Source organism: Hyperolius riggenbachi, chromosome 3 (genome assembly GCF_040937935.1).
Source record: "Hyperolius riggenbachi isolate aHypRig1 chromosome 3, aHypRig1.pri, whole genome shotgun sequence".
Classification (NCBI taxonomy): domain Eukaryota; kingdom Metazoa; phylum Chordata; class Amphibia; order Anura; family Hyperoliidae; genus Hyperolius; species Hyperolius riggenbachi.
Genome location: NC_090648.1, coordinates 257,317,134 through 257,340,018, shown reverse-complemented (window position 1 = coordinate 257,340,018; position 22,885 = coordinate 257,317,134).

Below are 22,885 nucleotides of genomic sequence, written 5' to 3'. Positions count from 1 at the left end.
TCCTTAAGGGGGGGTAAAGGGTGGGTCCTCAAGTGGTTAAGACAGAGTAAAAGCTGCAGTCCATCTTAAAGTTCTCAAAGTTCTTTTCCAGTGCATACCCTAGAAAGGACTTATACAAAGACATCACTTTACCTACCTACTTGCACACAAAATATTTTGGAAGTTGGACTATGCCACCGCCATACAGGGAATTCTTTTAAAAACTAAAGACACCTGAGAATACCCCATGAGGATACACATGCCAGCATAATATGGAATTACTCTTCACAGCATGGTGCTGAAAGGGATCAAAGTGTCTAACTAAGTAGTCTGTTGCCATGCTGTACTAGATCCGGTGGCGGCGCAGGCTGTAGGGAGCCCAAATGCAACCATGCAATATTTAAATTATGTGGTGCAGTGTAGGGCCAACAATGATCACAGCCGCATTTCTCCTTGTTGGACATAGCCTGACAGTAAGAGCTAGTATGGGGGGGGGGGGGGGGGTGGACAAGTTCGACAGTGGATCAGAAGGGTTAATATGGTTAATAACTGCGATGTATATTGCAAATGTCGTTTGGATATTTCCCAATATCTACCAAGAGAGAGAAAAATATTTGAACTGCTACAAGCAGATTACTATTAGACCATCAGCTATTGTTAGGTGCAATCTCCCACAGAACAGATGAAGAATCCACCACTATCTACCAATGGTCACCATTCCCAATGAACAGAGGCATGGAAAGGGTAAGAAAATGTACATATATATATTCTCACTGGTGACAAAGGGATGATATGAAACTGTGCTCCTGTAAAGTGGCTACATTGCTTATAAGCAGCTCTTTGGACATCTACAAGTGTTTTATGACCTTGGAAAATAATATTAGTGCCACAGACATGTGTGACAAATGAGACTTGTAAATCATGTAGTATACTTTACTGTCTTATATTCTTCTGCAAAGAGCAAATGGCCTTATAAACTTTGATAAATGCCAAAGAAGACATATTTCATGCTTATTAGCATTCAAAGATTAAAATCCAGCAAAGATTAAAAGCAAACTAATGACTCTTTCTTGAATCTGGCAAGATTCCGTCTGAGAAGCGCTGAACATTGTTATCATTTCGATGAAGAATTCCGTTCTATTACATTCTGTTCAGGAACATCAGGCACATTAAGGAGAATGGTATCAGTGATCACAGGGCCTTTTTAAAGTAAATTCTTCATAATGTATGCAGATGAATATATTTAACTAAGGCCTAATTGTATCATTAAATGTAATGAACTTGTGCTGAAATAAACTGCATTAATCTGCTTACTTTTGTTCTAAATTTGTAGAACAGAATATTAAGATTATAAGACTATTCATCTGCTTATTACCTCCTTAATGACATACTGAACACTTCCGTATATATACATTTTCCATCCCAAAATAATTTGTACATTTCACAATACCGGGAATGCTCTCAGGCTAGATAAGTGACTATAGATACTAGACTTATACATAGTAATAATCATGTCTAGGAGAACTCATGGAGAAGCACGTGATCAGTTTGGTCAGGTGATAAATATGAAAGCCTCTGATTTGCTCGTTATGGTCATGTGCTAAAGCAGGATGTGCAGTAAATCAGAGCTTTACAAATCAGCTAATCAAACAAATCACATGCTTCCCCATGAGTTCTCAGATCTCTTGCCTTCTTTCACTCTCTATCTTATAGCACGCGTTTCACCTATACAACAACCCCCGCATGAAGAAGAGACGCCCAAGTAGCACCTTCCCAACTAGAGTTACTCTGCAGGACTTCGGCATGCAAGCTATAGTGACTGAGGTCAAGAAGATGAGAGTACTACCAGACCACACTAAACAAAACAGGCACAAAAGGACAGGTCAGCAAAAGGAGATACAGAGATTCAAGAGACATTAGTGAATCCAGTAACAATCTGGGGTCATACAAAGTAAATCAAAATATCTCGGTACAAGAGAAGAGAGTAGGCAAAGGCAAGGTCAAATACAATCCAGGGTCGGTCCAAGCAGTAATCCACAGAGAGGTAAATATAACAGGCAAGGTCAAAACACAGGGAATCAATAATATAAGAGCACCCAGCAGTAAACCAAAGGCAACTTACCACTATCACAGGCAGTTAGAACGAGGCAGAGCAAGACTTTCTCAATCAGTGGCCAGCCACACACAAACTCATCCAATCAGACCTCAGTCAACCACATCAGCTGATGTTACCTTTGCCAGCATCTAAGTGCATAGGATGGGCGCCTGATCATGTGCGCCCATCCTTTCAGTACTGGAGTGTTCATACGCGACCCTGCTAGGTAAAGATTCTGGGGTTGCTCATGCACACGAAGCCTGCCCAGGCCCAAAAGCACAAGGATCCAGCTAACTCTTGGAGGAGACAGCTACATTACTGGATACCATAGGTGAGTCCATGACAAAAATATGTGAGGAAAATGGATGGTCCAGATCTTGTCAATTTGGATCTCACAGATTTTACAGTTTCTATCCCATATATCATATAGTAAATTTGATACAGGAAATGGAAGCTTTATTTTTAACTGTGTATTTTGAGTAAAGTTATTATTGTCTTTTTTTATTAACATTTTCAGCTGCCTTGGCAGTCATCCAGAACCTTCCCAGCCAAGTTGTACTATACAGATAGTAATTTATAGAATCTTTATCGGTAATGGCACCCCATTCCAACTCCAGTTTGATGTGATGTACCCAGTTTATTGATACAGTTTGAAGATTACGATAAGCTCTGGATCATCCTAGTGAGGAAGACAAATTCATACATTGCAATACATTGTTCCACCCTTTTAAGGCACATAACTTAAAGTGGATCCGTGATGAACTGTTACTCATTGCATAATTGTGTTCCTTTCCTATTGTTTATAGCAGTGTTTCTCAACTCGGTCCTCAAGTACCCCCAACAGTACATGTTTTGCAGAAAACCACAAACATTCACAGGTGAGGCTATTAGTGTCTCAGCAGAGCTGATTAACTAACTCTTTGGTTTTCTGCAAAACATGCACTGTTGGGGGTACTTGAGGACCGAGTTGAGAAACACTGGTTTATAGGGCATTCCTCAAGCCAAAAACTTTTTTGTTTTTGTTTTAATACTCTAATTACCTATAAACTAAACAAGCCTCACACACAGCTTTTCAGAGAGCCTTGGCATTTTCAGACAGTAGCAAGGGCTCATGGGAGCTCAGTCTGAGCAGGAGGATGGGAGGTATTACTAGCCAGAGATTTCAGAGGCAGAGGGTTGGAGGGAGGAGGAGGAGGGATTAGGGTTTTTTTTATAGGCTGAGTGCTGAAGATGCAGATAATCTTGCCTGTGTATAATGTTTATAAACAACATAGCTGCTGTCGTATCACAGGAAGAAATAATCATATTCTATTGAAGCTGTTTGCAGCTAGATTTGCTGTGTAAACTATCTAAACTTTAGATAAGATATAGAGACATGTTACTTGTTATAGTTAGTTTTTCATCTCGGATCCGCTTTAAGTACTTCTTGAAAGGCTTTACCTATTATGTTTTGAGTTCCCACACATTGGGGTGTATGTACTAAACTGTGTTAAGCAGAATTACATGTGTAAAGACTTATGCATGATGAGTAGAGCATAATGCATTGCATGTGATGTATTGCATTCTGTTGTACTTATTGGGCTTGATTCACTAAACCGTGATAACTAACATCACGGCCGCACTAGCGATTTGTGTGCGTTATAATGCGTGTAATGGTTATAATGCGTGTAAAGGTTTGCACGCACAAATGAGATGTTTTCGTCAGCAAACGCGTACGAAAATGTGCATTTGCATGTGTAAATTCGAGTTTGTGCGCGCAAACTGTTACGCGCGTTATAACATGCGCAAAATGCTAGCACAGCCGTGATATGAGTTATCACGGTTTAGTGAATCAAGCCTATTGGGCGTGATTCACACAACGGTGCTAACTGTTAGCCTGGCTTTGGATGCGGTTTAGCGCGTTTTCGCGTGAAAAAACGGGGTTTGCGCAAAAAACGGTAATCGTGCGCAAAAATTCCCGTTCATGAATTTTTGCGCACGATAACTGTTATCACGCAAAATTTCGCATGAAGCACTTTTCACAGCGTGCTTACAGTAAGGGCCAGTTTCCACTACTTAGTGATGCCGCATCGCATCACTTCCGCCAGCGGCCGCATCACTTCCGCATCTACCGATGCAGAAGTGTATTGGAGGAGATGGGACGCGGCTGCGGGTGGATGCGGCCGTGCGAGAATCTACAGCATGCTGCAGATTCTCGGATCGATCTGCAACGCTCTGCACAACATGCACGCAGTGGAAAGTCTTCCATTGCTGTGCATGTGTTTCAGGACACCTGCGGTGTAGCCGCATCGCACCGCTCCTAGTGGAAATGGGCCCTTAGAACCGTTTTGTGAATCAAGCCCCTTGTGTGGTAATACTCTTCACGTTATTCTGTATAGCGCAGTTTAATGCATGCAATGTATGCTTGAATAAGCAGGGTTAGTCTCTCCACCAATTTCCATTTGCACTTTTTGTACCTTTTATGTACAATACAGACTTCTGTTATTTGTACCTCATTTGAATAATTATACAGATCTTTGCAATAAATCTGTTCTTTATAAATACATTGTAATAGTTATGTCTAAAACGTTTCTTACAAAATATCAGCTGTAGGTGTTATCTTTAAAGTGCACCTAAACTGAAGTTAAGGAAAATAGTTTCACTTACCTGGGGCTTCAACCAGCCGCTGCAGCTGTCCTGTGCCCGTGGCATGCCAAACCGATCCTCTGGTGCCCCGCCATGGCTAAGATTTGTTTTTTGAGCCACTGTGCCAGCACAGCCCCGGCCGCGCATATCCTCGTACACATTCACGTTGGCGAGAGAGTTCTGCACAGGCTTAGTAAAAGAGAATCTCGTACTGCGCCTGCGCAGGACGCACTTGTCGACATGAACGTGTATGAGGATGCACGCTCCAGGGCCATGCAGGTGCAGTGGCCCACCGACTGATCAGTCAGTAAAAAACTAAACTTAGCCACGGGCACAGGACGACTGCAGGGGGCTGGTCAAAGCCCCTGTAAGTAAATGAAACTCTTTTGCTTAACTTCAGTTAAGGTTCACTTTAAGCAGTGGCTGGATCTTTGCACGTAGTAGTAAAAAATAGATATTTTATTTTACAACAGGACAAATGTCAAACAAGACAAATACTCTATTTAAAAAATAGTGTTCATATCACCTGTAGTATTATCAGGACTTAGATTTAACAGAATTTCAGAATTGATTATAGCAGATAAAAGCTAAGTCTATTATTCAGGAAAATACTTCCCTCCAGTACTGCCTTTTCATGATAAAAGTAGACAGGGTTACTGAATCTGTTGCCAAATCATGCTTCATAGTCCCAACATTTTTACATTCCCATAACTTTTCACAATGAATTAGATCATCAATACAGAAAATCTACTGAAAGAACAAAAAAACAACAAAAAAAGGTTCAATTTAGGTACCAATGCATGTCATTCATAATTTATATACACCCACATCATTTTTGGTAATGTACAAAAAATACGTAGTATGAACAGTTGCACAAACAGTGAAGGAAGAAGAGATAATATATAGTTTGGCCTTTAATCTTGTAAGTTATACATACACATTAAGTTATATATGCATTTTTACCATACATGGATATTAGATACTGACTTTTTTGGGCATCAGTCATGTAAAACGTAATTTTACGCTAAAGCTGACCGTACAACTGTACCCAGTTTAACCACTTGAGGACCCACCCTTTACCCCCCCTTAAGGACCAGCGCTGTTATTTGTGATCTGTGCTGGGTGGGCTATACAGCCCCCAGCACAGATCAGGGTGCATCTAGAGCGATCAGATCGCCCCCCTTTTTCCCCCACTATGGGGATGATGTGCTGGGGGGGTCTGATCACTCCTGCCTGCCGGTGTTGCGGGGGGGGGGGGCACCTCAAAGCCCCCCTCCGTGGCAAAATCCCCCCCCTCCCTCTCCTACCTGGTCCCCCTGGTGTTCCGGGCTGCACAGGACGCTATCCGTCCTGTGCAGCCAGTGACAGGACGTCCCCTGTCACATGGCGGCGATCCCCGGCCGCTGATTGGCCGGGGATCGCCGATCTGCCTTACGGCGCTGCTGCGCAGCAGCGCCGTACAATGTAAACAAAGCGGATTATTTCCGCTTGTGTTTACATTTAGCCTGCGAGCCGCCATCGGCGGCCCACAGGCTATTCATGGAGCCCCCCGCCGTGATTTGACAGGAAGCAGCCGCTCGCGCGCGAGCGGCTGCTTCCTGATTAATCAGCCTGCAGCTGGCGACGCAATACTGCGTCGCTGGTCCTGCAGCTGCCACTTTGCCGAGGCGCGGTATGAGTGCGCGGTCGGCAAGTGGTTAAAGCTTTCATATTTTGTAAGGGTCTTGAAGCTTAAAGGATGCCAGAGCCAAAACCCTTAGGAGAAACAGGCCGAGTCGGCATGTATGGTGAGCTGTCCTGATGCCCACCACTCACCCCGTTCTCCTTTGTCCCCCTCCTTACATACCTAAAGCCCCTCCAGCAGCCTCTTCTGGGTCGCCGGAGTCAGGCTGCACTGCGCAGGCACTAGCCCGGCTTGTGCACATCCCTCATCGCACAACCATGGCTGGGAGCGCTCTGCGCATGGCATCACGATTATATTCCTGGCAACTGTAAAGGCAATGGTGCACAGTAAATAATAAATACTACAAGGTTTTCAGTCCAAACAGCAGACCCCTAGTAAATAAGTCCAGCGTCTTATGCCAAGGCTCATTAATGTGTAAGGGTGGGAGAAATCGTATAGCCTCATCTGTATTTAAATTAGATTCCACCACACTAGTATAGCTATAAGAGATAAACAAAACTATATGTCCATGCAACAGATTGGAAATGCTGAAAGGTGAGCAAAGATTTGCACTGCAATTAAAGTCTTTATAATTGAGCTGGTTAAGCTAGAAAATCTGACCTGATGTTCACCTTAGTAAAACAAATGTATGAGTTAATATTTTGTGGGGATCAGAACTCACTGAGATCAAGTGAACTAGATCAAAGAATTGAGATAATACAAAAAAGCTTCTCTCTGTTACACCTTGTATTGTAAAGTCTCTTTAAGCTTGTCTTGCTGTTAGTAATTATTGCATCAGATTTCCTGCTGAATTCTAAAGCAACGGTTGCATCCTATTTGCCACACTGGTCAAGTTTGCATTGTATATATAGCTGCATTGTGGAAAATATCCACAATTTAATGTTGGTGCTTCTGATTGACTTCTGTCCTACAGGGATCAGTGTTAAAAAATAGTTTAGGTAGATTGGGAGGTGACAGTGTAGCCATAAAGAAGATAGGTGTTGATCTGTGAGAGGATACACTCAGTAATTACTGTATATTCTAGCGTATAAGACTACTTTTTAACTCTTGAAAACCTTCTGAAAAGTCAGGGGTCGTCTTATACGCCGGGTGTCATTAATGCCGGGTGATACGCCCTATCCTGTTACCGATTCTCAGATCTCGCTGCTGAGGACTGTAGTGAAGTCCTCAAGCATGTGCGAGATCTGAGAGACAGAGAAGGAGGTAAATAGGATACAAGGGTGGTTAGAAGGGTGAAAGAGGCGTGTTTTATGGGCACAGTGGGATCTGTTCTTTCATACTGCTCTGAAAGCTGTCCAATCCACTTAGGGAGAGTTGACCGATGCAACCAGTCAATCGCCTATATCCTGTTATATACTGGGTACCACATACAGTACAGCACCAGTATCTGTTCATACATAGCTCCAGTATATGATTTTTTTTAAATTTGTATTTGGTGTGCGTTGGAAGAGGGGAAGTCTTATACGGAGAGTATATCCCAAACTCTATCTTTTAACTGGAAAAGTTGGGCGGTCGTCTTATACGCCCAGTCGTCTTATACGCCGGAATATACGGTAAGCCAAAAACTATTAGCAATAATTTAAACAGATCTATAGAAAACGTTCAGACTTGTTTTTATTGTCTTAACATTCTGGTATGGGAGTACTGGCAGCAACTATTACCACATTATCATATGCCAATGTGACCATACACCAGCTTCATCAGTGGGTGGGCAGGAGGTGTGGCCATGTACAATGAAGCTCCACCTCACCCACCAAGAAAATAACTGGTACACAAGTGGGTGGAAGGAATTACTACATGTCAGCTTTCCCATGGCCTCACTTTAACATTGAAGGGGAAGTTATGGTAGGTCCTAGGACAGAGTTTTAATCAAGAATGGATGAAGGTTAAACCTCAACTACAACAATGGCAGACAAAATGCTTCCAGAGTTTACTCCCCATAAACTATGCATACTGAAGCAGACCTCAAGAGCTAAATCAGGTGCTTCAAGTTTTCATATTTTAACCAACAAATAGTCCGATTTTTGGTTTCAGTTCTAGGCTAGTTTTGTAGCCTTAGATCTAATGATCATATACTTAGCATGTCACCATTATTGCTAATGATCAGCACTGTTTAAAAGGCAGAGGAAAATACACCCACTCATTATAAAGCCTCATTCCTCTCAGATTAATAGATGAGTAGAGAGAGATGAAAACTGAGAATCTGTGATAGCAGAAGGCAACAAGTTAAACAAAATGTATTAACTTAAAGCAAATCAATCTCTTCACTAGTGAAGCTTTTCTATATGCAATTTTTATTCTTTAATGAAAAACCTGTGCAAAAAAACTCAAAATCTGATAGATACCTTAAAAGTTATAATCAGTTAAACAGATGTAGCACTAAATGCCTAAGGTTGCTCTGGGCTTGTTAGGGTTAGATTTTGGGAGAGGAATATTTCTTTGGGGATCATTTTCAGCCAGCTGATTGATGGTGGAGAAAAAAGAGGGCCCTGAGGATAACAGCAGGAGCACAGCGATATGGGAACAGTGTGGGGGATTCTGGGATTGAGCACAGCGATTATTTAAGGGTAAGGAGTCAGAACAGCACCAAACAGAGCTGAAGAGGCTTCAAGAATCATGTCTGATCACTTGAATGGCGAGATCACAAGACCCCTTGATTGAGGATCCCAGTAGGTGAATATGGTTCTGGGAACACACGTTGTGTGCGCTCACACACATCACCCCCCCCCCCCCTCCTCCCTTGCAGGCAATCACCAAGGCAGCTTTCTGCTTCTACAGCCAAACAGAGTCTGTGAACCCAGGCGCACGTGGATGTTAAAGACCCCCCACTAACAATTAAAAAGAAGTACACAGTAATTTTATTGTATGTGTGCAGTAACTACTATGGGGGTATTTAAAAATGAACGGTTTCGCAATAGTTGTCCTTTAAAATACAATTATTCCTGAACTTGGGCTTTAATGATATACCAAACGCAACTATCTGCATAATATATCACTCGATAATAAGAGAACAATATGGGTACTGCAAAAATCAAAGATGGTATCCTATACAATAAAACCTAACTGTCGCTGCGCCATCCTCTTTCCCTGTCTGCGTGTCCATGTTTTTTTCTACTGCGCACGTGCGCAGTACAGTCAACCGTTGGGACAGGAGGATAGGCCAGGGAGCAGGGCAGACGGGCTGGCGGCAGTGGCACGTGAAGAGACCTAGAGCCCATTTAAACCGGGCTTAGGTCAACTAGTTGTTTAATAAAGAAACACTTTTGTGTTTTTAATATTATGAAACACAATTTTAGTTGTTGACCAAAAATATCAGCATCCCTGTAGGATTTGTGCTGGTTATTCTTGTCTTGGTACCACATGAAAATGTAACTTCCCTAAAGGACAACTGAAGTGAAAGAGATATGGACACAAATTTGTAATGGCTCATCAAGGGTTAAATAATACTTTTTATTAAATGAGTATTAAAAAAGCTGACAAAATCTTGGGGCTAAATCAAATACAGTGCAAGCTATAATCCAAATAAAAGCACACAGTTGAGCCTAAGGACTAGCCTGCAATAATTGGGGCGCCCCACACAACAACATGCAAAACATGCAAACTGGTAGCAGATTGTATATCTGTAGAACCAGGAGATTGCTCATCACTTTCAGGATTTCAAGATTTGCATGGAAGCATAGTGGCTGGATAGTGTACTGGTTAAGGGTACTGCCTTTGACATGGGAGACCAGGGTTTGAATCCTGGTCAGTTACCTATACAATAAGAAGTCCTTGACAAGATTTCCTAACATTGCAGGGTTGCCCCTTGAACGCACGCCCTTAGCGGCTGCAACTCTTGAGCGCTTTGAGTCCAACAGGAGAAAAGCGCTATACAAATGTTAGGATTATTATTATTATTATTCATCATGGCTGTTTCAAAAGGAAGAAAGCATAGCCTGATATATATAAAGATAGGCTGGATCTCACCGCTTGTGACTTTTATCAAACGAACAACAAACACAGAACATTTATATCGCGCTTTTTTCCTGGCGGACTCAAAGTGCCAGAGCTGCAGCCACTAGGACACGCTCTATAGGCAGTAGCAGTGTTAGGGAGACTTGCCAAAGGTCTCCTACTGAATAAGGGGTTGGATTACTGAACAGGCAGAGCCGAGGTTTGAACCCTGGTCTCCTGCGTCAGAGGCTGAGCCCTTAACCATTACACTTTCCAGCCACTTATCACATTGGGGTCAATTCATAAAGCATTCCCGCGTGCGGTAATGCTCAAAACAGCTGACTTTACCGACCACTTAGCAAAATGTCAATTCATAAAAGCTGTTACTGCATGAAAAACTGAAATTCCTGAGCAGTGAGGTAAATTACCGCCTTGTGCGGTGATTATCTCAATACATGTCACTAAATGTCAATTCATAAAGATTAAAGCAGGCAGTATTGAGACGGGGAATACCGCTTGCTTTGAAGAGGGGATAAGGGTGCGGATAAGTGCAAAGTTAATGGAGACAGATCTCCCAGGCAGTAGCGGTGAAAGGAGAACAAAAAAGGCTTTCCAGAATACCCCAGGCTGTGTTTTTCAACCTCTTGGGTACCTGTTTGCATATGTTTTTTTTACATAAGAAAGCCTGCTTGTGTAACATTTCTTGAAGTTTTTCTAAGCTGTGGCAATTAAATAGATTGTTTAGAAAGACTAATAGACCGATTCAGATTCAGGCCTCTTTCACACCAAGAGGTTGCGTTTTAGGGGACGTTAAGGTCACATAACGTACCCCTAACGCAACGCCTGGTGATGTTGGAGGTGGACGCTAGAGTGAGCCGCGTTGTGTGGCTGTTGGTGCGCCTTTTTTGTCTGATACTCTGCGGGGACCACGTGATCGGAACACTCTGCATCACGTGGTCCCACCAGCCAATCAGCGGCCGCTCCAGGAAGTAAATACTGCAGTAGTGATGTGAAGTCCGTCTCTTTTCAATGAATCGATTCATTGAAAAGAGCAGGACTTCCTATCTCTACTGTTCAGAATCAATTCAGAGGCAGAGCAGCAGGACTGAACCTAGTAATGGGAAGTCCGGCTCTTTTCAATGAATCGATTCTGAACAGTAGCGATAGGAAGTCCGGCTCTTTTCAATGAATCGATTCAATGAATCGAGCCAAACTTCCCATCACTACACTGCAGTGCAGTGGATATTAATTAGCCATGTGGCTAACTATAGCGACTCTCACCTCTTCCTCTCCAGCTCAAAATAAGAAAAAAACACACAATACTGAGCATGTGCAAACAGTCTAATGCGGCTAAAGCCGCGTAGAGCGCACAGCTTGCTGCACTTTCTAATAACGTGCAGCGTTACAATGTAACGCAATGTGGGCACTGTGAACAGCCCATTGATTTTTCATTACTGTGAGTTGGGCTGCGTTACAGGCTGCTCTAACGTGCACCTGTAACGTCGCTAAGTGAAAGCAGCCTCAGGGCAAACAGAGGCAGTTAAAAAAATGCACATCTAAAGGGAAGTTGGGGATGCCTCTTTTTTTGAAACTCTGTCTCTGCAGGAGAAAATGTATCAACTCAGGCAGCTTCTTGTGTTACCGCCAGCTTAGTTCGGGAAATCCCTGAACTTCTATCGCAACTGTAATTATGAATTAGCACACAAAAGTCTAAAATACCGAATGCGGTATTTTCCCCACAAGATTTTTTTCCCCGCACAGCCTTTTTTGAATTGACCCCACTGTGTGGAAGTTATCTGCATACAAGCATACAACTAGTTCCCCTCACTGATGGGACAAGTGGCAAACAAGCCGCTCAACACCATCTGCCACACGGAAAGACATTACCTCACCTCAGATTCAAATTCAGCTACTATCTGAAATCAAAATCTTTATTTATTTAGATAAATACAACTTTGGACATTCCTTTATGGGCTGCACTTTGCCATCAGTACATAGGTCTTTAGGTCACTGTTTTAATAAATAAACCCCAATCTCATAATACATACTTTGACCACAACATAATGCTCAAATTTACTTTTATAAATCAGCAAAAATGTATTTAAAACTAATTATGTTATATATCCTAAAAGCAGTCATTCACAGTCTGCCAATGCCCCCTCACTTCATGATGGGAAATGGTAATATACTCAGGTAGCATACAATTATATAAAAATAGACAGCAGTTCTTAACCTAGTTAAATATGATTTCTCTTTTCCTTACAGCTACATAATGTAATGCTGGGGGGCAGGGCCGAGCCTGGGCGGGTGCTGCGGGTGCAAGGCACCCCGCCGCCCGGCCCCGCTCTCCCCCTGTGGCCGCCGCTCTCCCCCTGTGGCCGAAGCTTCAAGCTCCCTCCCTCTAGCCGCCGGTGCCGCCACGTCAGACCTCGATCAGACGGGCGGGCGCTAGGACCTCCGACCTAGCACGCCGCACTGATATGCGGAAGTGACATCACTTCCGCATATAGAGCGGGTGCGTCCGTCCGGCGCCCTTTTCCTGGTCGGGTCGCCCGCTGATTGAGGTCTGACTGAAGCTGCTGCAAGGTGAGGGGGGAGCGGAGGAGGTAGCGGCGGCGGTGGCGGGGCGCGCTCCTGTCACTCACTACCTATCCTGGGCACAGATACCACCTGCCTACCTATCCTGGTCGCATATACCCCCTGGCTACCAATCCTGGGCGCATATACCCCCTGGCTACCTATCCTGGTCGCATATACCCCCTGGCTACCAATCCTGGGCGCATATACCCCCTGGCTACCAATCCTGGGCGCATATACCCCCTGGCTACCTATCCTGGTCGCATATACCCCCTGGCTACCAATCCTGGGCGCATATACCCCCTGACTACCAATCCTGGGCGCATATACCCCCTGGCTACCTATCCTGGTCGCATATACCCCCTGGCTACCTATCCTGGGTGCATATACCACCTGGCTACCTATCCTGGTCGCATATACCCCCTGGCTACCTATCCTGGTCGCATATACCCCCTGGCTACCTATCCTGGGCGCATATACCCCCTGGCTACCTATCCTGGGCGCATATACCCCTTGGCTACCTATCCTGGGCGCATATACCCCTGGCTACCTATCCTGGGCGCATATACCCCCTGGCTACCTATCCTGGTCGCATATACCCCCTGGCTACCTATCCTGGTCGCATATACCCCCTGGCTACCTATCCTGGGCGCATATACCCCCTGGCTACCTATCCTGGGCGCATATACCCCTTGGCTACCTATCCTGGGCGCATATACCCCTGGCTACCTATCCTGGGCGCATATACCCCTTGGCTACCTATCCTGGGCGCATATACCCCTGGCTACCTATCCTGGGCGCATATACCCCCTGGCTACCTATCCTGGTCGCATATACCCCCTGGCTACCTATCCTGGTCGCATATACCCCCTGGCTACCTATCCTGGGCGCATATACCCCCTGGCTACCTATCCTGGGCGCATATACCCCCTGGCTACCTATCCTGGGCGCATATACCCCCTGGCTACCTATCCTCGACGCATATACCCCCTGGCTACCTATCCTGGGCGCATATACCCCTTGGCTACCTATCCTGGTCGCATATACCCCCTGGCTACCTATCCTGGGCGCATATACCCCCTGGCTACCTATCCTGGGCGCATAAACCCCCTGGCTACCTATCCTGGGCGCATATACCCCCTGGCTACCTATCCTGGGCGCATATACCCCCTGGCTACCTATCCTGGTCGCATATACCCCCTGGCTACCTATCCTGGGTGCATATACTCCCTGGCTACCTATCCTGGGTGCATATACCCCCTGGCTACCTATACTCGGCGCATATACCCCCTGGCTACCTATCCTGGGTGCATATACCCCCTGGCTACCTATCCTGGTCGCATATACTTCCTGGCTACCTATCTTGGTCGCATATACCCCCTGGCTACCTATCCTGGTCGCATATACCCCCTGGCTACCTATCCTGGTCGCATATACCCCCTGGCTACCTATCCTGGTCGCATATACCCCCTGGCTACCTATCCTGGGCGCATATACCCCTGGCTACCTATCCTGGTCGCATATACCCCCTGGCTACCAATCCTGGGCGCATATACCCCCTGGCTACCAATCCTGGGCGCATATACCCCCTGGCTACCAATCCTGGTCGCATATACCCCCTGGCTACCTATCCTGGTCGCATATACCCCCTGGCTACCTATCCTGGTCGCATATACCCCCTGGCTACCTATCCTGGTCGCATATACCCCCTGGCTACCTATCCTGGTCGCATATATCCCCTGGCTACCAATCCTGGGCGCATATACCCCCTGGCTACCAATCCTGGTCGCATATACCCCCTGGCTACCTATCCTGGTCGCATATACCCCCTGGCTACCTATCCTGGTCGCATATACCCCCTAGCTACCTATCCTGGGCGCATATACCCCCTGGCTACCTATCCTGGGCGCATATACCCCCTGGCTACCTATCCTGGGTGCATATACCCCCTGGCTACCTATCCTGGGCGCATATACCCCCTGGCTACCTATCCTGGGCGCATATACCCCCTGGCGACCTATCCTGGGCGCATATACCCCCTGGCTACCTATCCTGGGCGCATATACCCCCTGGCTACCTATCCTGGGCGCATATACCCCCTGGCTACCTATCCTGGGCGCATATACCCCCTGGCTACCTATCCTGGGCGCATATACCCCCTGGCTGCTTATCCTGGGGACATATACCCCCTGCCTACCTATACTGGGCACATATATCCCTGGCTATATATTCTGGGGACACTGTCTGTTTGTCATTATGTGCATTTACTGGTGAAAATCTCTCTTATTATGTGCATTTGCTGGTGAAAAGCTGTCTTATTATGTGCATTTGCTGGTGAAAAGCTGTCTTATTATGTGCATTTGGTGGTGAAAAGCTGTCTTATTATGTGCATTTGCTGGTGAAAAGCTGTCTTATTATGTGCATTTGCTGGTGAAAAGCGGTCTCTTGTTATGTGCATTTGCTGGTGAAAAGCGGTCTCTTGTTATGTGCATTTACTGGTAAAAAGCGGTCTCTTGTTATGTGCATTTACTGGTGAAAAGCGGTCTCTTGTTATGTGCATTTACTGGTGAAAAGCGGTCTCTTGTTATGTGCATTTACATGGGGAAAAGCTGTCTCTTATGTGCATTTAGTGGGGAAATTTTGTCAGTAAAAATAATCTTTTGTCAGTAAATTTTTAGATATTTGTCAGTAAAAAAATAACGTGAAAAGTTGGCAACACTGGCAGGCTGCGCGGCGCAACGGGAAAGATACAGGAAGCCCACCTCATGCTTGGGCTTGGCGGGGGGAGGAGCCGACGACAGCGAGCGAGAGTAGGGTGGCCGCAGGCAGCCATAAATACGCAGTGTGTGACTGCGTCGCACTCGCAGAGCCTCTCAGCCTGAGTCAGTCCAGAGTCTAGCAGACTCGCAGGAAGCCAAAGCCAGCCAGGAGCAAGCCCATGGAAGAGGGGTAGGAATGGGGTATCACATGCATGCGGAAAGAGGTGGAAGGTGTGGGTGTGATTAGGCAGGACACGGGTGTGGTTATGTGGTTGGGCGCGGTTAATTTAACCACTCCCGTAGGCGCCAGAGAAAATCTTGCACCCAGGTGCCAGGCACCCCAGGCTCACCCCTGCTGGGGGGTCATACTTTCTGACCATCCAGCACAACAAGGCTAAGAGCTGGATAAAGGAAGAGGTTACACAGGCTGCCCAGAGCAACTGCCGCTCTGGGCTTCCGATATCGCTACGAATAAAACACAATGGCAGCGCAGTGCGATGTTTCGCTGCCTTCATTCGCACTGTGCTGCCTTAGCGATAGCAAGCATTCAGACAGGTACAAGACAGGACTATAGATTGGAGCGTAACTAGTAGCAACCGCAGCTCACAGTCACGTCCACAGAAGCAGAGCAAGCAGGCTAACAACAGTCACCAGCAAGCATCCACCCAGGCAAGACTACAGGATAGAACGTAACTAATAGCAACTGCAACCTATAGTTACGTTCCCAGAAACTAGAGTAGCGGGTATACTCCAGTCACCAACAAGGTGATGGCAGAATCCAAGCTATCTGGACAATGGACTTCACTGATCCACCACGGATGCAGCGAACGCCAACCAAGCATGGAACTAGGCAAAACACAATAATAAGAAAAATAAAAAACGGCTCAACTAACGGATAAATATATATTAGCAAGTCTGCATATATATTTATCAAGAACTAGCTAAAGCACAAGTAATAAGGTCGCATTGAACTACAAGAACAGAACAATACAGAGTAACAAGGTGCCCAGCAGATCAGCGTACTGACCTCTATGACGGGCGCGGTATGAAATGGGAGGCAGACTTTTATGCTGGCATCAGCCAATGGATGCACGTATGCAAATCTCCGAACAGCTGAATCGTAATCACTCAATCCTGAGCTGGCTTGATTACCATTTGCTAGCTGAGGACTAGTGATGGGCGAACAGTGTTCGCCACTGTTCGGGTTCGCCCGGATTTTGGCCTGTTCGGGTTCGGTTCGGCACCCCCCGAACACCTCATGGTGTTCGGGAGGGTGCTCGGGCATGCTGTCCGAACCCGATCAGGCCTTCTGTGTTCGGCCGAACACAGCCATGTCCAGCCGAACAAAGCCCCCTATAGAGTCCCAGCATAAAGGGAGAGCATGCCCTGAGCGATAGGATACCCTTGTACGCGTCATCGCGGTACTTCTGTTCTCTCTTGACACGACTTACAAATGTAAACAGGAAGTGCATCAGAGAGAGGGCGGAAGTACCAGATGGTACTAGCGCCTATGCTCTCCGGCTGCCCGCTTGCTGTCCTCTTCCTGCCAGCCTGCTACAGGTACTTTGGGGGACTTCTATTTAATTTTATAGGGTCCAGCAGAAGGGAGAGCTTAGCGGGGAGGGGTGGGGGGCATTTCCGACCCCCCCCCCCGCGCTCGGGGCATGCTCTCCCTTTATGCTGGGACCCTATAGGGGCCCCAAAGGGACATGTTCGGGTTGGGTTCGGGGTTCGGCCCGAACATGCTGAATATCGGGGGCATGTTCGGCCGAACCCCCCCGAACCCGAACATTTGAATGTTCGCCCATCACTACTGAGGAGTGAGGACCCCCATAAGAAATACATGCAGTATTATGTAACAACATGCATGTAGGAAATCCAGGGCTGTCTGGCCGCAGCTCAGCTGCAACAAGCAATTGGTGGAATGATGACAGCATCCTGAGCTGCCCAGAACTGCAGAGTGATTGCAAATGACAATGAGACCCATTGCAAATACACAACCGAGTGCAAGCAGATAAGCCAGAACTGTCCGTTTGCAGCTCCACTGCAACGGACAGAATACGCTACAGGAGGGATCCTTACACATAATGGCTGACTAAGTACTTTCTGTGACAGTAGTTGTCATGTGACTAGACTCTGAATTAAATATATCACTTTCTCTTGGTTCAGCATTTTACCTATCAGAAATAAAACTGGAATTCATGCTGAAACAAAAATAGCTGAGAGTATGCAAATGACTAAATCACTACATTATGAATTAAATAAATCTTCCCTTTAGTTCGGGTTGGCGCCCAATCCATACTTACACACACATTGGACTTCAGTGACACTTAGCAGTAAATCGGGATCAGCATTTGAAAGTGAATCTCTGCTATGCCTAAATAGTACAGAAACAGAGCATTTACACATGGCAGAGGGGTTAACTCATCCTTGTCTCCGCCTCTGGCTGCAGCACTCCACATCCAATACGTCTTCACAGCCCAAACGCAATGTGGAGCGCTGAAGCCAGAGGCAGTGACAAGGGTGAGTTATCCCCCTCGGCCCCATCCTTCACATTCAAATGTTATGTTTCAGTTTCAAATCAGGCAGAACAGAGATTCGCTTTCCAGCACTCATCCTTAATAGAGAACTCCAGCTCCTGTTTGCAGGTACTGGTGGCAGAAGTGCAGTAACTTGAGTGCAGCATGGGTACAGATTAGGGATGTCAGAATAGCTGAATAACAAATTAGATGACATTTTGCTGGAATCTCCATGTACTCTTCTCCACCTCCATTCGGACTGGGAATGGTGGACATTCATTGATCTAAGTCCCCGGTAGAAAGACCGACAGCATCTTATGATAAGGCGCGGTCTTTCTGAATAACAAAAGAAAAATCACGTCCTCTGTGACTGTGGCCATCCTGTGGCCAAATAGTAAAACTACATGTGCATACATTTTTTTTTCACACAAAACACAATAAATTACATTTCAAATTAACTGTTTACCTCCCACACCCAAAAAATTCCCAAATAATTTTTTTAACTAAAAAAAAAAAATTACAAATTTAAAAAAAAACAAAACATAAATAGTTACCTAAGGGTCTGAACTTTTTTTTTTAATATGCATGTCAAAAGACTATATTACTAATATTTTTAAATTATTAGCTTGTAAATAGTGATGGACGCAAAACTGAAAAATACACCTTTATTTCCAAATAAAATATTGGCACCATACATTGTGATAGGGACATCATTTAAATGGTGTAATAACCGTGACAAGTAGGCAAATAAAATGTGTGGGTTTTAATTATGGTAGCATGTATTATTTTAAAGCTATAATGGCCGAAAACTGAGAAATAACGAATTTTTCCATTGTTTTCGTAATATTCCTGTTAAAATGCATTTAGCAAAAAATAATTCTTAGCAAAATGTACCATCCTGTACTTTCCCCTCCCAGCATCCTCTGGAGCCATCACTCCACTATAAAAGGGCGAGGTGCTCAGACTGGACTCATTTGGCTGCTGGTAGTGGCCTAATATATTTATTAAGCTACCTTGATATGTGTAATATGTGATGTTTTATAATGTATATACTTTAGCACTTTAGGCACTCTAGGCACTTAGCACTCTGGTTACCCCTGACGAAGTTTCCAATTAAGGAAACGAAACATGTAGGGTTGTGTGTGGGGTTGTTAATATACATGCATTGTGAGTTTGGAGGAGACTCTGACAGGCAAATGACCTTTATCCCCAACCCAATGTATCACTTTTTGCACTAAGGGGTAGTATAATCTGTTTGAATTATCTATTTTAACCCAACTTTATTAAAAGTTACATTTTATTAACATTAACCAATCTCCGAATAAGGTTTAACTAATGTTTTTTCAAAATGTACCATCCAAAGAAAGCCTAATTGGTGGCGAAAAATATAAGATATAGATCAATTCATTGTCATAATTAATGATAATGTTATTGGTGAATGAATGGGAAGTGAAAATCACTTGGATGCATAAGGTGATAAATGACTGAAGGCTGAAGTGATTAATGCTGCAATGTCCCTGTGTCGCATTGTTTAACATTGTATTGTCTCCCCTATCTATTGTACAGCACTGTGTAGTATGTAGTGATGAGCTCACGAGTAGTGAGCTATTCGAATCCATGATTAAATTGAGGCTTGATTGCCTCAGGTGTGAGGCTGGGAGAGAGGGGTTACTTACCCATAAGTCTGCGGTCCTCTATGCGTTCCAAACGTCTTGCACGTGTACTATTGGATGCGTTGCGAGACTCACTATGCCCACTTTATACTTCCGGCTTGAAGGAGAAAGTGCGCGTAGTGAGTCTTGCAACGCGTCCAATAGGACACGTGCAAGACATTTGGAATGCATAGAGGACCGCAGACTTTTGGGTAAGTAACCCCCTCTCTCCCAGCCGCACACCTGAGGCAATCAAGCCTCATTTTAATCACGGATTTGAATAGCTCACTACCTGTGATATTTCAAAAATTGCTGATTAATTGTAGCTTTTTTAATTTTCTTGCTTAGAGGTCCCTCAGCTCATTAATATGCAAAACACGTTTGTGCACCACACAAATCTTCGGAATGTATGCATAGATATTCTGTGAATTCTGACTTTTAACTTCAAAATTGTAGAATTTCGATGCGAAAGTCAGAATTCAGAATTTAATTTAATCATTTTATCCATGCGCTCACCCCTAGTGCAGGTGACTCACTGCTTATATCCACTAAAAGGCATAGAGCTCGATCTAATTCACTTTTTATCCTAGGTGATATTTTAACATTATAAAGGGGCTTTTCAGCCAATAGCAAGTAAGAAAATGCTCAAAAAAATTTTTTAAATACTTTTTTACGTACTTTTTGGTACTTTTTAAATTGCAGAGTGCAAAACTTATTTTAAACAGAAGTATCTCCTAGGAGAAAAAATAGTGAAGTGCATTGGGCCCATAGGGCCAAATGTGAGAAAATGGAATCCTTTAATAGCTGCTTGTTTATGTACCATGAAACGCAGTCCACAGAAACTCGGATGGATTGAGCAATGACTGACTGACACGACATCCCTACCAAAGTGATTTCCTTTCATTAAAGTTACTGGTGTGAGGGCTGAGGGTAGGGTTGCAAACAGCTATATAAACTTTACAGCCACCATACTAAAAATAAGGTTTTGGATGAAGGTCTATATTTAAATAGGTATAATAATATGACTGAATTCCTTGTATCAGTTGACTTATCTTTATTCTTCCCTGTATCATTAGGAATGTGAGTTTTCAGCAGTACCATTGTTGTCCTTTTCACACTTGGCATGACATAAAATGCAGGCAATGTTAGCTTTATTTGCTTTTAATTACTTAGTTACTACTGAGTCTGTGTGGGTGTCGGTGATGGTGGAATTGTTTTCCTTCCATTTACACTTCTGTTTATTGGCGTTTATCTCCACGGGTCTCTCTGGCAGTACCTCTAAATAAACCTGGACTGGAATGAACTGTTTAACAAAAAAAGCATTTCATATACTGTAATTCAAGTGATTTTTAGAAAGACTGTAAACTATGAACACTCTACAGTTACACAACGAAGAAAAGGATTAAGCAGGTTGCTTGTTGGTCATTGCCAGCATCAGAAAATAAATACTTGTTGTATGCATAGAGTCCATAAAAACAGAACACTTGCCAATGTTACAGTAATGGGCCTTGCACAACCCATGCCAGAAAGCTGAGCGGTATTCCAACTGTAATAATCTCTTAATTTAGGAAGTTAATTAGAGCTTGATGCTTTGGAAGTTGGTAAAGAAAAAAATCACATACTGTTAGTGATAACTATTAGGGTTACTTATACCACACTGTGAGTTTATCATTAAAGCAGACTTAAAGAGAAACTGTAACCAAGAATTGAACTTCATTCCAATCAGTAGCTGATACCCCCTTTCCCATGAGAAATCTTTTCCTTTTCACAAACAGATCATCAGGGGGCTCTGTATGGCTGATTTTGTGGTGAAACCCCTCCCACGGTGTGATGTCAGTGTCTCACAGCGCTGAGGTCCTGACATCACACTGTGGGAGCCTTGCAGCATTGTGGGAAATAACAACTGTTTCCAACTACCAAAAAAGCAAGCAACATCTCCTTCCACTGACATCACCTGCCAGTGTGATAAATGTCTGAATGTAAAACAGGGAGAGGAAAGATTTTACAAAGCGCAAACACTGACTAAATCATTTCAACAGAATTATTGTAAACATTAAGCACTTTTTATTACATTATTTTCACTGGAGTTCATTTTTAAATTCTCAAAAATACTCTTCAAAATGCAAAATAATAATAATGATGTATTGCTTGAAGCCTTACTTGCCATTGCACGGCAGCTACTTGTAATAATAATCTTTGAGTCTGGAAGGGAGTCAGAGGTTTTGCTCATGATGCTGGTGGTATTACAGATGTAGTGTGCATGGACGTCCACCACCCGGAAGCACCCACTCAAGGGTTGTTTATCACATGTCCTGTGGACACCCTTCAATTCTGATTCTGGCCCAACATTTGTTACTATGTATGAAAATAAAAGTGGTGCCATGTCATGTTGCATAAACCATTTTTTACATGGAAAAACAGAAGTTTGACTTCTTAAACAGAAGTTATTCTGGTTGGAGTAAGCATTTGAGGTGTCCCACAGTACATCACTACTAAATATGTAAATTATCCCTTTGTTGTCCCTGAAAGCTAAACAAACCCCCAAGAACCGCTGGAATGCAAAGATGTGTCATGTTGTTAATATTACAGAGTCACACTGATCCAACATGCATACAGACTTTTTTGGTATGCATGCCGGAGTAGTTAGTTCCTATTCAATAAGCCTGCACCTTTTCAGTGAGGAGACTCCCTAACACTGCTACCAGGGTCGGGCCAGGGCAGAGGCGAGAGAGGCTCCAGCCTCAGGGTGCAGTGTAGGAGGGGGAGCACAACTCACTCAGCTAATGTGTTTGAAGCAGAGAGAAATAAGAGAAGTGGATATATGGCAGTGACTGCAAGCCAGATAACTAGAGATAAAGGTGTTGGAGGCCCTGGGGTGCCTCTTAGTCTAGTAGCAATCAGTGTGACGGCTGGGGTGGGAGGGATGGAGGAGTGCACTTTGGTGTCTCAGCCATAGGTGCTGGAGGACCTTGTCCCGGCACTGACTGCTACTACCTATAGAGTGCACCCTAGTGGCTACAGCTCTGGCGATTTGAGTCTGCCAGGAGAAAAGCACAATTATA